Below are 12,622 nucleotides of genomic sequence, written 5' to 3'. Positions count from 1 at the left end.
CCTGGTCTGCTAGGAACTGCAGAGACCCAGCAACTCCAGCGAAAGGGCATGGAAATGGCTATGGGCTAATACAGCAATGGAGGCAAGAGAGACAGACAGATAAATTGTAACCCTTCTACCAGGCAGAGTTGATAGCAACAAGGTTTGGGTTCAGTACATAGAGGTTCCCTTTCAACAATACAATGCAAAACCGGCTCGAGCCCCCACCCAGTGATCTGGGAAAATTACATACACATCCCTGGGTGCCTCAAAGAGGTAATACTTCCTCTCTCGCAAGCACAGAGTCTAGGTGTAGCAAAAAATCTTTAATAACAGGAGGTAAACAACTCAGCATCAAATTGGGAAAACACCACAACTACGGTTCATAAACAAAAGGCATAAAGCAGAAGACCCATCCTCAAGTAGGCTGGGGCGTGTCCTTTCCTTTTGGGTTCTTGAGTCCAGTAATCCAAAAGCTACCCTACTCACAGTTGCTGTCCTTGGTCAGTGAAGCCCCAGAGTTAAGAAGTTCATCTGCAGAGTTTACCTTCCAGCCTGGGTGAAAGGGAGGGAGATACAGAGGCATCTTACAGCAGCGGTCTCAAACTCAATTTACCTTAGGGCCAGCGCCAGTCCTCAAATCCTCTCAGTGGGCCAATAATGTCACTGAAGATGGTGTTCATATCACCTTCCAGCCCGTTTCCCACCCTTTTCCCTTGCTCCTTTGGCCTCATGCCCCCCCAGCTGACTCCCAGGCCTATCCACCAGCCACCACACCTCTCCATTAGCCATTCACTAATATTTCTGCACTCGTTCCCCTCAACTCTTAACACAGCTCTCAGTGATTTCAGCTGTTAGTAGGGGAGCCTCACTGCTGGTGCATGTGGATAGTCTTCTTGTACCAGAACCACTAGCCCAAAGTAGATCTTATGCTGACACCTAGGCATCAACAACTTTTACAGCATGTAACAAGATTCCTAGTTGAGTTTAAATTAACTCTATTATTACAGAGCAGAATGATCAAATTGGTGCTTAAGACCTTCACCACCAGATACAAATACCTGTCTCCACCCTCTCACAAGTCCCTGGGCTTTGGAACCCATGTCTCTTACCTAATGAATGCTACTTAGTTGAGGGTGAGTCCCTCAGTCATAAAATGCTAAGTACAATTCTACTGTCCTTGATGCACATAACTGGGATAACAACTCTTTATTACTCCTGTCCCAATAACAAAGAGACTGGGGATCCCACAGTAGCCAAAATGTCTATTTGAGCAAGCAGTCCCATCATGCTAGGCAGGATTGGTGTGTCCATGCAAACGAGATCAGCCCCTGAAGTCCTTTTCCACAGCTCACCACCAAATGTCAAGGGAGAGCTCATTCTGATTCTGCTTACAAAATAATGACAAAATAGTCAGAATCCTGCTTCAGAGGGAATGAACAGAACAGGGCAATTATCAAATGATCCATCCCCTGTTGTCCAATCCCAGCTTCTGGCAATCAGAGGTTTAGGAACATCCAAAGCATGGGGTTGTGTCCCTGAGCATCTTGGCTAATAGCCATTGATGGAAGTATCCTCTATGAACTTTTCTAATCCTTTTTTTAACCTAGTTATACTTTTGGCCCTCACAAAATCCCCTGGCAATGAGTTCAATAAGTTGACTGTGCGTCATGGGAAGAAGTAATTACTTTTGTTTGTTCTGAATCTGCTGCCTATTCATTTCATTGGGTGACCCCTGTCCTTCTGTTATGTGAAGGGGTAAATAACACTTCCCTGTTCACTATCTCCACAACATTAATGATTTTATAGATGTTTATCATATCCCGCTTTCGTCGTCTCTTTCTAAGCTGAACAATACCAGTCTTTTTATCAATCCTTATATAGAAGCTGTTCCATACCCCTAATCATTTTTATTGCTCTTCTCTGTACTTTTTCCAATTCTAATATATCTTTTTTTGAGATGGGGCAACCAGAACAGCACGCATTTTTCAAGGTGAGCACTTACCATGGATTTATATAGTGGCATTATGATAGTTTCTGTTTTATTATCTATCACTTTCCTAATGGTTCCTAACATCCTGCTAGTTTTTTTCACTGCTACTGCACATTCAACAGATGTTTTCAGAGAACAATCCACAATGACACCAAGATCTCTTTCTTGAGTAGTAATAGCTAATTTAGACCCCATCATATGTATAGTTGAGATTATGTTTTCCAGCATGCGTTACTATGCATTTATCAATATTGAAATCCATCTACCATTTTGTTGCCCATTCATCCAGTTTTGTGAGATCCCTTTTTGATTCTTCACTGTCAGCTTTGAACTTAACAGTTGTGAGTCATTTTGTATTGTCTGCAAATTTTGCCACCTCACTGTTAGTTCCAAGATCATTTATTAATATGTTGAACAGCACAGGTCTCAGCACATATCCTCGGGGAATGCAGCTATTTACCTCTCTCCATTGTGAAAACTGGCTATTTATTCCTATCCTTTGTTCTCTATCTTTTAACAAGATACTAATCCATGAGAGAACATTCTCTCTTATCCCATGACTGCTTACTTTGCTTAAGAGCTTTTGGTGTGGGACTTTGTCAAAAGCTTTCTGAAAGTCCAAATGTCCTATATCAACTGAATCACCCTTGTCCACATGCTTGTTGATTCCCTGAAAGAATTCTGATAGATTGGTGAGGCATGATTTCCCTTTACAAAAGCCATACTGTCTCCTCCCCAACATATCTTGTTTAGCTATGTGTCTGATAATTCTGTTCTTTAAAATAGCTTCAGCCAATCTGCATGGTACTGAGCTTAGGCTCACCAGCCTGTAATTGACAGGATTGCCTCTAGAGACCATTTTAAAAATCAGCATTACATTAGCTACCCTGCAGTCATTTGTCCAGAGGCTAATCTAAGTGATGGGTCACATACCACAGTTAGTTGTTCCGCAATTTCATATTTGAGTTCTTTCAGAACTCTTGAATGAATATTGTTTGGTCCTGAAGACTTATTACTGTTTAATTTATCAATTTGTTTCAAAACATCCCCTACTGATGCCTCAATCTGGGACAGTTACTCAGATTTGTCACCTAAAAAAATAAAAGTCTCGTGTGGGAATCTCCCTCACATCCTCTGTAAAGAAGACTGATGCAAAGAATTTATTTAGATTCTCTGCAACAGCCTTGCCTTCACCGAGTGCTCCTTTAGCTTCTTGACCATCCAGCGACACAACTAGTCATTTGGCAAGCTTCCTGCTTCTGAAGTACTTAAGAAAAATTGCTTTTAGTTTTTGTGTGTTTTGTTAGTTGCTTTTCATATTCTTTTCTGGCCTACCTAATTATACTTTTAGGCTTGTCTTGCCACAAATCAATGAGTAAATAGGTAGCTGGCCATTTACGTGGTGTTGGGATGGAATCATTACAGACAAGCTGTCATGTAGGAGGCTGGGTGAATCAATGTTGTATTTCTCCAGAAAGTGAGAATCAATATTTTAGCGTTATCAATAGTATTAGCCATGTTAGTATTTAAATTTCATGCCCAAATTTAGAGCATGCTGTTTGACATAATTGGGTACCATATTGGCTAGAATTGTTGGATTTGGGTTGTACTTTGTTCCAGCCTTCATACTGAATCTCATCAAGCCACATCTTGGGCCAGATCCTCAGATGGTGTAAACTGACCCAGCTCCCTTAACTTTAGTGCTCTGACTGACAGGGGTGAGGAGTACTCCCAAATCCTAGTCAATGGAAGTGATGAGAGCTGTGCACCCTTGACATTCCCATCATGAGATATTATGGAGAGAGAATTAGGTCATTTTTTCTCTCAGTCTAATCTTGTCCATTGCCTTTCTCCTTCCATCCACAGGCAGGACATAATTGTCTAGTTTTGCAGATCTATATCTGTCTAGGGTTTACTACATAAAGTTTCCCTTTGCAAAACCCTTTGCTAAACCAGTATTCTTTGCCTCCCTGCCACATTCTTCTAAATGGGATTCAACTAGAAGCCTAGGTGAAGCTCTGGCCGAGTTCTAAGGCAGCTGGACAGTGGCATCCTATAGACAAAGGAAGGGTGTTAGAAAAGGGATCTGAGCTGGAGAGTGTTTCCTACAGCTCCAGAGCTAGAAACAAAGATGACACTCTACCCAGATGCAGTTATCTTGGAAGTACATGGCTCCCATTGATTGGACTCTCTTGTAAGAGACAGGTGACTATAATGCTGGATAAAGGGCCAGGTTGAAACACTTTGCTTATCTGGCTTTCGTTTTATTTTATCAGTTTGCCAGTTTGGTTTTAGTTCTTTTTTTCTGTTTTGAGGAGGGGAGGGAAATGTTTATTGCATGGTGGGAGCGTTGATATTCTGTCTTGTGTTTGAGAAGCCAGCATGCCATCACTTTGATGTTGTTTACTGAGTGAGCTTAAGGTTTGCTTTCCACAATGATCACGGGCTGGAAAGGAGTTGCTGTAGCTCTCTGGATGGCTGAGTTCCTGTTGAAAGGATTATTTTGATGGTGCTGGGATTGTATTGTATTAGTAATGACATGTTTGGGGACCTTGGGCCTTGGACAGGCGTCATCATCATTTTAAACCTAATACAGCCACACTCTCATGTATTCATTTAGATGGAATAAATGGGCTAAAGGTGTTAACATAATCTAGTCACTGTCCAACATTAAACAGTTTTAAAGAAGGTCTGGAACTTGGTGTACAGAGACCTCAGCTTGCTTCACACCATAGCAAACACTCCATTAAAAATGTGCTATTAAGCTATGTCCTCAGCTGATGCAAAGCAATGGAGCTGAAGTCAATGGAGCTATGTTGATTTACAAGAACCAAGGAGACAGCTCATTAACTTCATCAGCTCCCATAAACTTCAGATCATACACCATAACCTGAACTGCATCTTCTCAACCTCCCTTTCTTCACACACCCTGTCACTGGGTGAGCTGGGCCTTATGAGGGAATGGATCAAACCCATCTGTGCCTTATTAACAGTTTCTCAATGGGGCCTGATAGAGAGCAGCTGGTCTCTCTAAAGAGCCAGAGAGGAAGAGGAAATAGGAGAAGAAGCTGTGGCAGAGGCTGCAGAACTCAGGAGGCACCTACAGGAGACAGACCTTTGACTGAGGGGAGAGCAGAAGCAGATCCTGGGAAGGGATGAAAAGCTGTTCCCAACTTGGAAACTTGAAGATAGACAGGGAGACCTCAGGGAGGAGGGGCTGGGTCCAGCTTGAGCCCAGGCTGGAAGACTCTTTTGTGCTTACTTTGAATTTTATGTTAATAAGCCAGACCCTAAGAGGGGACACATGCGCCTTTGTGGAATTATTAAGGAGCTACAAAGAAGGAAATGGAGGCCAGGCACTGAGGAATCATCCCAAATCACGAGGTGGCATTCCAGAAGTGGCCACTCTATTTACACGTCCCTTTACCAAATTACCGTTTCCTCTCTTATCCAAATAATTTGTGGATATTGATGTAGTAGAATTGTGTGCAGGGAGGGGTTAGTTTGATCCATGGTGGAGACAGAAGATGGCCATTCCCAGAGGAGCAGAGTTAAGATTGCTAGAGGATATCTGCCTTTAGTATTTCCATTAACTTCTTTCAAGAGCTGTTTGGAATTTTTCGCATGAGAGATTTTTCCCTTGAAAAATGTGATTTCATCAAAATTTGCATTTCCTGCTGGACAGCTGGGAGCTGGGCAGCAGGGAAGCCAGACAGCATGGGCATCTTGGCATTTGAGGAAATGGGCATCAGTCAAGCTGAAGTCAACCAGGAGGCTGTCTGATTTCCACTAAAAGTTTCAATGGATTCAACGCATTCCAATGAAAAGTTCCGATTCTGTCAAAACACCATGTTCCAGTGGAAAATTATTCAATAGGATAATTTTTTACCAGCTCTAATAATTATATTTTAACGTATTTATCCCACTGACAGGAGTGATGTGCAAGTTATTAGTAAGGCCACTCAGGAAAAGAAATGGGACTCCGACTCAGAGATCGTCGTCTTCTCTTTTCAGCCCATTATGTGAGTAAGACTTTGGATGCAACGTTGCATACCAAGCTATAGCACCCAGTTTCTCACCAGCAAGGATCAATGGGAAATTTGGGTAAACAAGGAAAGCAGGATTAGGACTTCAGGACTTTACTGCTTGTAGTGATAAATTATTTATTGCTTCAGATTTACCAGAGCACTTATCCCTTATTAAGCCAACCACTAACTGATTAGGATACATGGGGACTTTCCATGGGGCCATAGTGTTCCACCTTTCAGTCTTATCACAAAGAAGACTGAGAGGTAACTTGATTAAAGCATATATGCTCCTTCATGGGGAGAAAGCACACGGTTCTGAAGGGCACTTTCAAATTAAATGGATAAGAACCAATGGCTGGAAGCTGAAGCCAGACAAATGCAAATTAGAAATAGGGCACAAATGGTTAACAGAGAGGGTTTGAAGGGGTACAATGACCCCACATTGTCTGGAAAGAGGCTAATGAGGGTCTGGGTGCTCAATCAACCCTACCCTGTTACACCCATGAGAGGGGTCAAAGCCTGGAGGGAGCAACTGAAAAAAGGAAAGCCCAATACAGTCGTGTCTCAGCAGGAGAAGGAGTGGACCTCTTGTGCTATCACTTTGAAGGAAGGCCTGACTGGGCTCAGAGAAAACCTATAGCTTCTGTGGAGGCAGGCTGGTCTGGGGCCAGGGGCTGTCCTGAGCCTGCTAAGTGCCAGATCCTCTTTGGGGCAGATAGACCCAGTGTGGGACCTATAGATTTGCTTTGTTCACCATAATGAATTCTCTTTCCTTCTGGGATCTGTGGAGGAGTGACCCTGAGAAGGGCCTGTAAGGCACACTGATGGTTGGGTCTGTTGGTCTAGGGGTAGGTGCAAGTGGTCCTGCGTTCAAATCCCCAATGAGCCCTCTTGAGTTTTCCTGCAGAAAAGGACCTGGGGATTACAGTGGATGAAACTCTTCAAAACTCAAAGAAATGGGTAGGTAAGGTCCCATGAGAAGAAAATGTAAACAAAAAAAAGAGTTCCTGAGAGTTGGCAGTTTCTCAAAGATACAGTCTTAAAGGTGCTACAGCAAACTATTCTGGTGTGGAAGAAAGATAAGAAGAATAGTCAGAAGCCAATGTGGCTCCATCAGGAGTTTTTAATGTTGTAAAAATGAAAAAGGAACAAAAAACGTGGAAACAGATTGCTAAGGTTGAGTACAAAAGAACAGCACAAGCATGAGGGACAAAATCCGAAAGGTTAAGTCACAAAATGAGTTACACCTAATAAGGGACATAAAAGGCACTAAGAAGAGGTTCTTTAATACTATATTAGGAGTAAGAGAAGGACAAAGGAAAGTTTAGTTCCTCTACTTAATAGGAAAGGAGAGCCAATAACTGATAATATTAAGAAGACTGAGGTATTTAAGGGCTGTTTTGCTTCAGGCTTCACTAAAAAGCTTAATGGTGACCAGAAGTTTAACACAATTCATACTAACAACAAGGGGAAAGGAACACAAGCCAAAATAAGAAAAGAACAGGTCAAGGAATATTTAGATATGATAAATGTATTCAACTCAACAGGGCCTGATGAAATTCATCCTCGGGTACTTAAGGAACTAAATGAAGCAATCTTAGAACCATTAGCGATTATCTTTGAGAACTCATGGAGGATGGGTGAGGTCCCAGAGGGCTGGACAAGGGCACACATAGTTTCTGTCTTTAAAAAAATGAGGACGAATGAGGACCCAGGGAATTTTAGATCAGTCAGAACTTTGGTACCTGGAAAGTTACTGGAACAAATGATTAAATAATCAATGTGTAAGCCGCTGGAGGATAACAGGGTAACAAGTTATAGCCAACACGAATTCGTGAAGAACAAATCATGCCAATTCAAACTCATTTCCTTCTTTGACAGGATCATTGACCTAGTGGATAGGGGCAAAGCTGTAGAAATTATATTTCTTGAATGTTCCATTGTCATAAGCAAAGTAAGGAAATGTGATCTAGATGAAATTACTATAAGTTGAGTACAATACTGAAAGACTGTACTCAAACAGTAGCTATAGGTGGTTTGCTGTCAAAGTGGGGGAACATATCTAGTGGGATCCTGAAGAGATCTGTCCTGGGTTTGGTATAATTCGGTAAAGAAAAGGACAAAGTACTATACGTCCTAGGAAAAAAAAATAATCAATTGCACAATTACAAAATGGAAAGCAACTGGCTAGGTGGTAGTTCTGCTGAAAAGGATCTGGGGGTTATAGTGGATCACAAATTGAATATGAGCCAACAATGAGATATAGCTGTGAGAAAGGCTTATATCATTCTGGGGTCGGTGTATTGACAGGAATGTTGTATGTAAGGCACAGGAGATAAATGTCCCACTGTACCAGGCATTGTTGAGGACTCAGCTGGAGAACTAGGTCAGTTCCGGCACCACACTTTAAGAAAGATGTGGACAAATTGGAGAGAGTACAGAAGAGACCACAAAATTGATCAAAGGTTTAGAAAACCTGACCTATGAGGAAAGGTTTAAAAAAACCCAGACATGTTCAGTCTTGAGAAAAGAAGCCTGGGGCGGTGGGGGACGGACCTGATAACCATCTTCAAATATATTAAGGGCTATTATAAAGAAGACAGAGATCAATTGTTCTCCATGTCCATTGAGGACAGGAAAAGAAGTAATGAGCTTAATCTGCAGTGAGGGAGATGTAGGTTAGATATTAGGAAAACCTTCCAACTGTAAGGTTAGTTAAGCACTGGAACAGCTTTGAAGGGAGGTTGTCGAATCTTTGTCATTGGAGGTTTTTTTTTAAGAACAGGTTAGGCAAATACCTCTCAGGGATGGTCTACGTATACTTGGTCCTTTCTCTGTGCAGGGGAATGGACTAAATGACCTTTTGAGGTCCCTTCCAGCCTTACATTTCAATGCTTCTATGATCATCTCCTGATCAAGGTTTTGAGATGCTAAACTTATTGAGCTCTTTAATTCTCTCACTCTACGGTATTTTCTTCGCCACTCAAATAATTTTCATGGTTGTTTTCTGCACTGATTCCAATTTTTCTACATGAATTGAGGGCAACTGTATGTTCATGAGCTCCAATTGTGGTGATGTGTCTAAAAAAGACAATATCTTCTACCATCAGGCATTTATAGACCATGATCAAATAATGTCTAAACCATCTCCTGAATAATTTAAATAGATTGATCTCCTTTGTTAGTTCATTGTAAAACCTCAACTTATTTTTGTTTCTCTTCTCTGAACCCTTTTCATTTTCTCAAAGTCCTTTTAGAAGTGTGCACACCAAACATGGAGAGTTAGTCTCTGCCATGCCATATACAAAGGTAATTAACCTCCTGATTTAGAGATAGCCATTTGATGTGACCTATCTACTGCTCTCACAACAGCGAATGCATTAATACAACTAACCTCTTTTGGGAGTGGAGGAGCACGTTGGGCTGGGGTGCTTAGGATAGTGCTGAAATGGAGGAATGAGAGAATTCAAGAAGACCATTGAAAGATTTTCCTCCAAAAATTAGCCTGCAGTACTCAGCAGAGTCCGAAAATTGCTAGTTCAATCAGTTCAATAGGAGATGCATACCACTGAAAATCCCAACTTCAATAATGTAACATGAGGCAGAACTAACACTTCACTGGAATCAGAGAAACACAGACATCTCTGCATCTTCACAGGATTCCCTGAACATCTTCAGGTGTTGCCTTAGTTTCCAATCATAAGATCTCAGCTGTGTTTCATCTGATAGAAGAGAATCACATCTATAGTGACAGTTTGTGAATTCTTTTACAACTTTGACTAACCTGTTTAAAAAAAACCCTTCCAATAACAGGGATATCACAGCCTCCCTTGGAAGCCTATTCCAGAGCTCAGCTACCTTTACAGTTAGAAAAAATTTCCTGATATCTAACCTAAATCTCTTTTGTTGCGGATTGAACCCTTCACTTCTTGTCCTACCTTCAGTGAACATGGAGAACAAATGCTCACAATTCTATTTATAGCAGTCCTTAACATATTTGAAGACTCTCATTGGGTGCCCCCTCAGTCTTCTTTTCTCAAGACTAAACGTGCCTAGTTTTAACCTTTCCTTATAGGTCAGATTTTCTAAATCTCTCATCATTTTTGTTTTTCTCCTCTGCACTCTTTCCAATTTGTCCACAAATTTCCTAAAGTTTGGCACCCAGAACTGGACACAGTACTCCAGCTGAGGCCTCACCAGTGCCAGGTAGAGTGGGATAATTACCTCTCATGTCTTACATAGGACACTCCTGTTAATGCACCCCAGAATGATAGCCTTTTCGCAACTGCTTCACATTGTTGCTTCATATTCAATTTGTGATCCACTATAAGTCCCAGATCCTTTTCATCAGTACCATCACCTAGCCAACTGTTTCTCATTTTGTAGTTATACAGTGAATGTTTTTTCTTCCTAGGTATCGTACTTTCAAGTTTTCTTTACTGAATTTCAGTTTGCACATTTCAGACCATTTCTCCAATTTGTCAAGATCCTTTTGATTTCTAGTCCTGTCCTCCAAAATGCTTGTGAACACCAAGATACGTGTCTATCCAGCTTGATGTCATCCAAGCTGGATAGACATCTATCTTGGATGGTTTAGAAGCAACAAATCCTGCCTTTTTGTAAGGGTTTAGACTCGATGACCCTTGTGGTCCCTTTTAAACCTATGATTCAAAAATGTTATAAGCATACTCCCCACTCTATTATCCAAGACATTAATCAAAAAATTGACTAGTACCAGACCCAGGACCGACCCAGACTCACAGATTTTAAGGCCGGAAGGAAACACTGATCATCTAGTCTGACCTCCTGCACGTCCCAGTCCACAGAACCTTGCCTACCCACTTCTGTAATAGACCTATAACCTTGAGTTGAGTTACTGAAGTCCTGAAATCATGATTTAAAGACTTCAAGTTATAGATAATCCACCATTTACTCTAGTTCAACCCTGCTATTAATCCACGCCTCATGCTCCAGAAGAAGGAGAAGACCCTCATTGTCTGCCAATCTGACCAAGGGAAAATTTCTTCCTGATGCCAAATATGGAGATCAGTTAGACCTTGAGCAAGTGGGAGAAATGCACCTGCCAGACACCTGGGAAAGAATTCTCTGTAGTAGCTTCGAGCCTTCCCCATCTAGTGTCCCATCTCTGGCTGTTGGAGATATTTGCTACTAGCAGCTGCATATGGGTCACGTGCCATCGTAGGCAGTGTCATCATACAACCCCCTTCATAAGTTAGGTTTTTTGTCCCCACTGCTCCCTTTGGAAGGCTGTTTCAGAACGGCACTCCTCTGATGGTTAGAAACCTTCATCTGATTTCATGCCTGAACTTGTTGATGGTCAATTTATATCCATTTGTTCTAAGGCCAATATTGGCCCTTAAAGACCTCCTCTCCCTCCCTGATGTATTTATAAATAACAGTATTTCTCCACAGCCTTCATTTGGTTAGGCTAAAAAAGTGAAGATTCTTAAGTCTTCTCTCATAAGGAAGGATCTCCATTCTTCTGATCATCCTAGTAGCCCTTCTCTGTACCAGTTCTAGTCTGAATTCATCTTTCTTAAACATGGGTGACCAGAATTGTGCACAGTATTCCAGATGAGGTCTCATCTGTGCCTTGTATACTGGTAATTACACTTCCCTGTCTCTCCTGGAAATACTTCTCCTGATGCATCCTAGGATTGCATTAGCCTTTTTCATGGCCACATCATATTGATGGGTCGTAGTTATCCTGTGACTAACAAGTACACCCAGGTCTTTCTCCTACTCTGTCACTTTCAACTGATATATCCACGGCTTATAGCAAAAACCCTGTTAGTCCCTAAGTGCATGACTTTGCACTTTATGCTATTAAATTTCATCCCCATTTCTATTACTCCAGTTTTCAAGGTCATCCAATCTTCTTGTATAATATTATTGATGTCAAAGTCTCATTCTCCCACCCTTTTATAAATCAATGGGATCACACATGAATGGATAGAGTCTGCAATTGTCCAACTTGGCCAAAGAGATGTGCTTTGTATTACAGCTGTAAGGAATAGCAGGTTAATTTGGCTGCTAGTCTAGAAAAGATGCCTTCCAAAAGAACAACTCAAATTTTATGAGGAATTTGTTTAACTTGGATTACAAGGGCCTTATCTGCTTACAGTCAAGTCAAAGGCAGCTTTGCCATCAAATTCAATCTATCTATGATAAGATTTTCAATAGAACTTTAGTGAATTAAGGACACAAATATTATAAAAAATCAATGGGGTGTTGGGTGGCTCATTTTGAAAATCACTCACAAGGTACTTTATCCCTTGCCACGGTAGCATTTGAGCAATTCCAAAATTAGTGATTTTATTATCACAACACCCTCTGAGTTGTGGAAATAATATTATCTTCATTTTCAGAGCTGGGAATTAAGGGACAGAAATATCAAAGCTGAGAGTTTTCACAAGAGCTTAATAGTTAGACCCCTGATTTTTAAAGATATTTAAGATCAATTTATGGCATTTAGGATTAAAGGTATTGATCAGAATGGCTGCTTCTGGTCTTGGAATCTATGAATCTAGGAGCCTAGTGAGATTTTGCAAAAGCATCTAGATGTCTAACACTCATTGAAATCAATGAGATTTTCGTGCCT

This window comes from Gopherus evgoodei, unplaced genomic scaffold (assembly GCF_007399415.2).
Source record: "Gopherus evgoodei ecotype Sinaloan lineage unplaced genomic scaffold, rGopEvg1_v1.p scaffold_123_arrow_ctg1, whole genome shotgun sequence".
NCBI classification, from domain to species: Eukaryota; Metazoa; Chordata; order Testudines; family Testudinidae; genus Gopherus; species Gopherus evgoodei.
Note: the sequence above shows the minus strand (reverse complement) of the source record.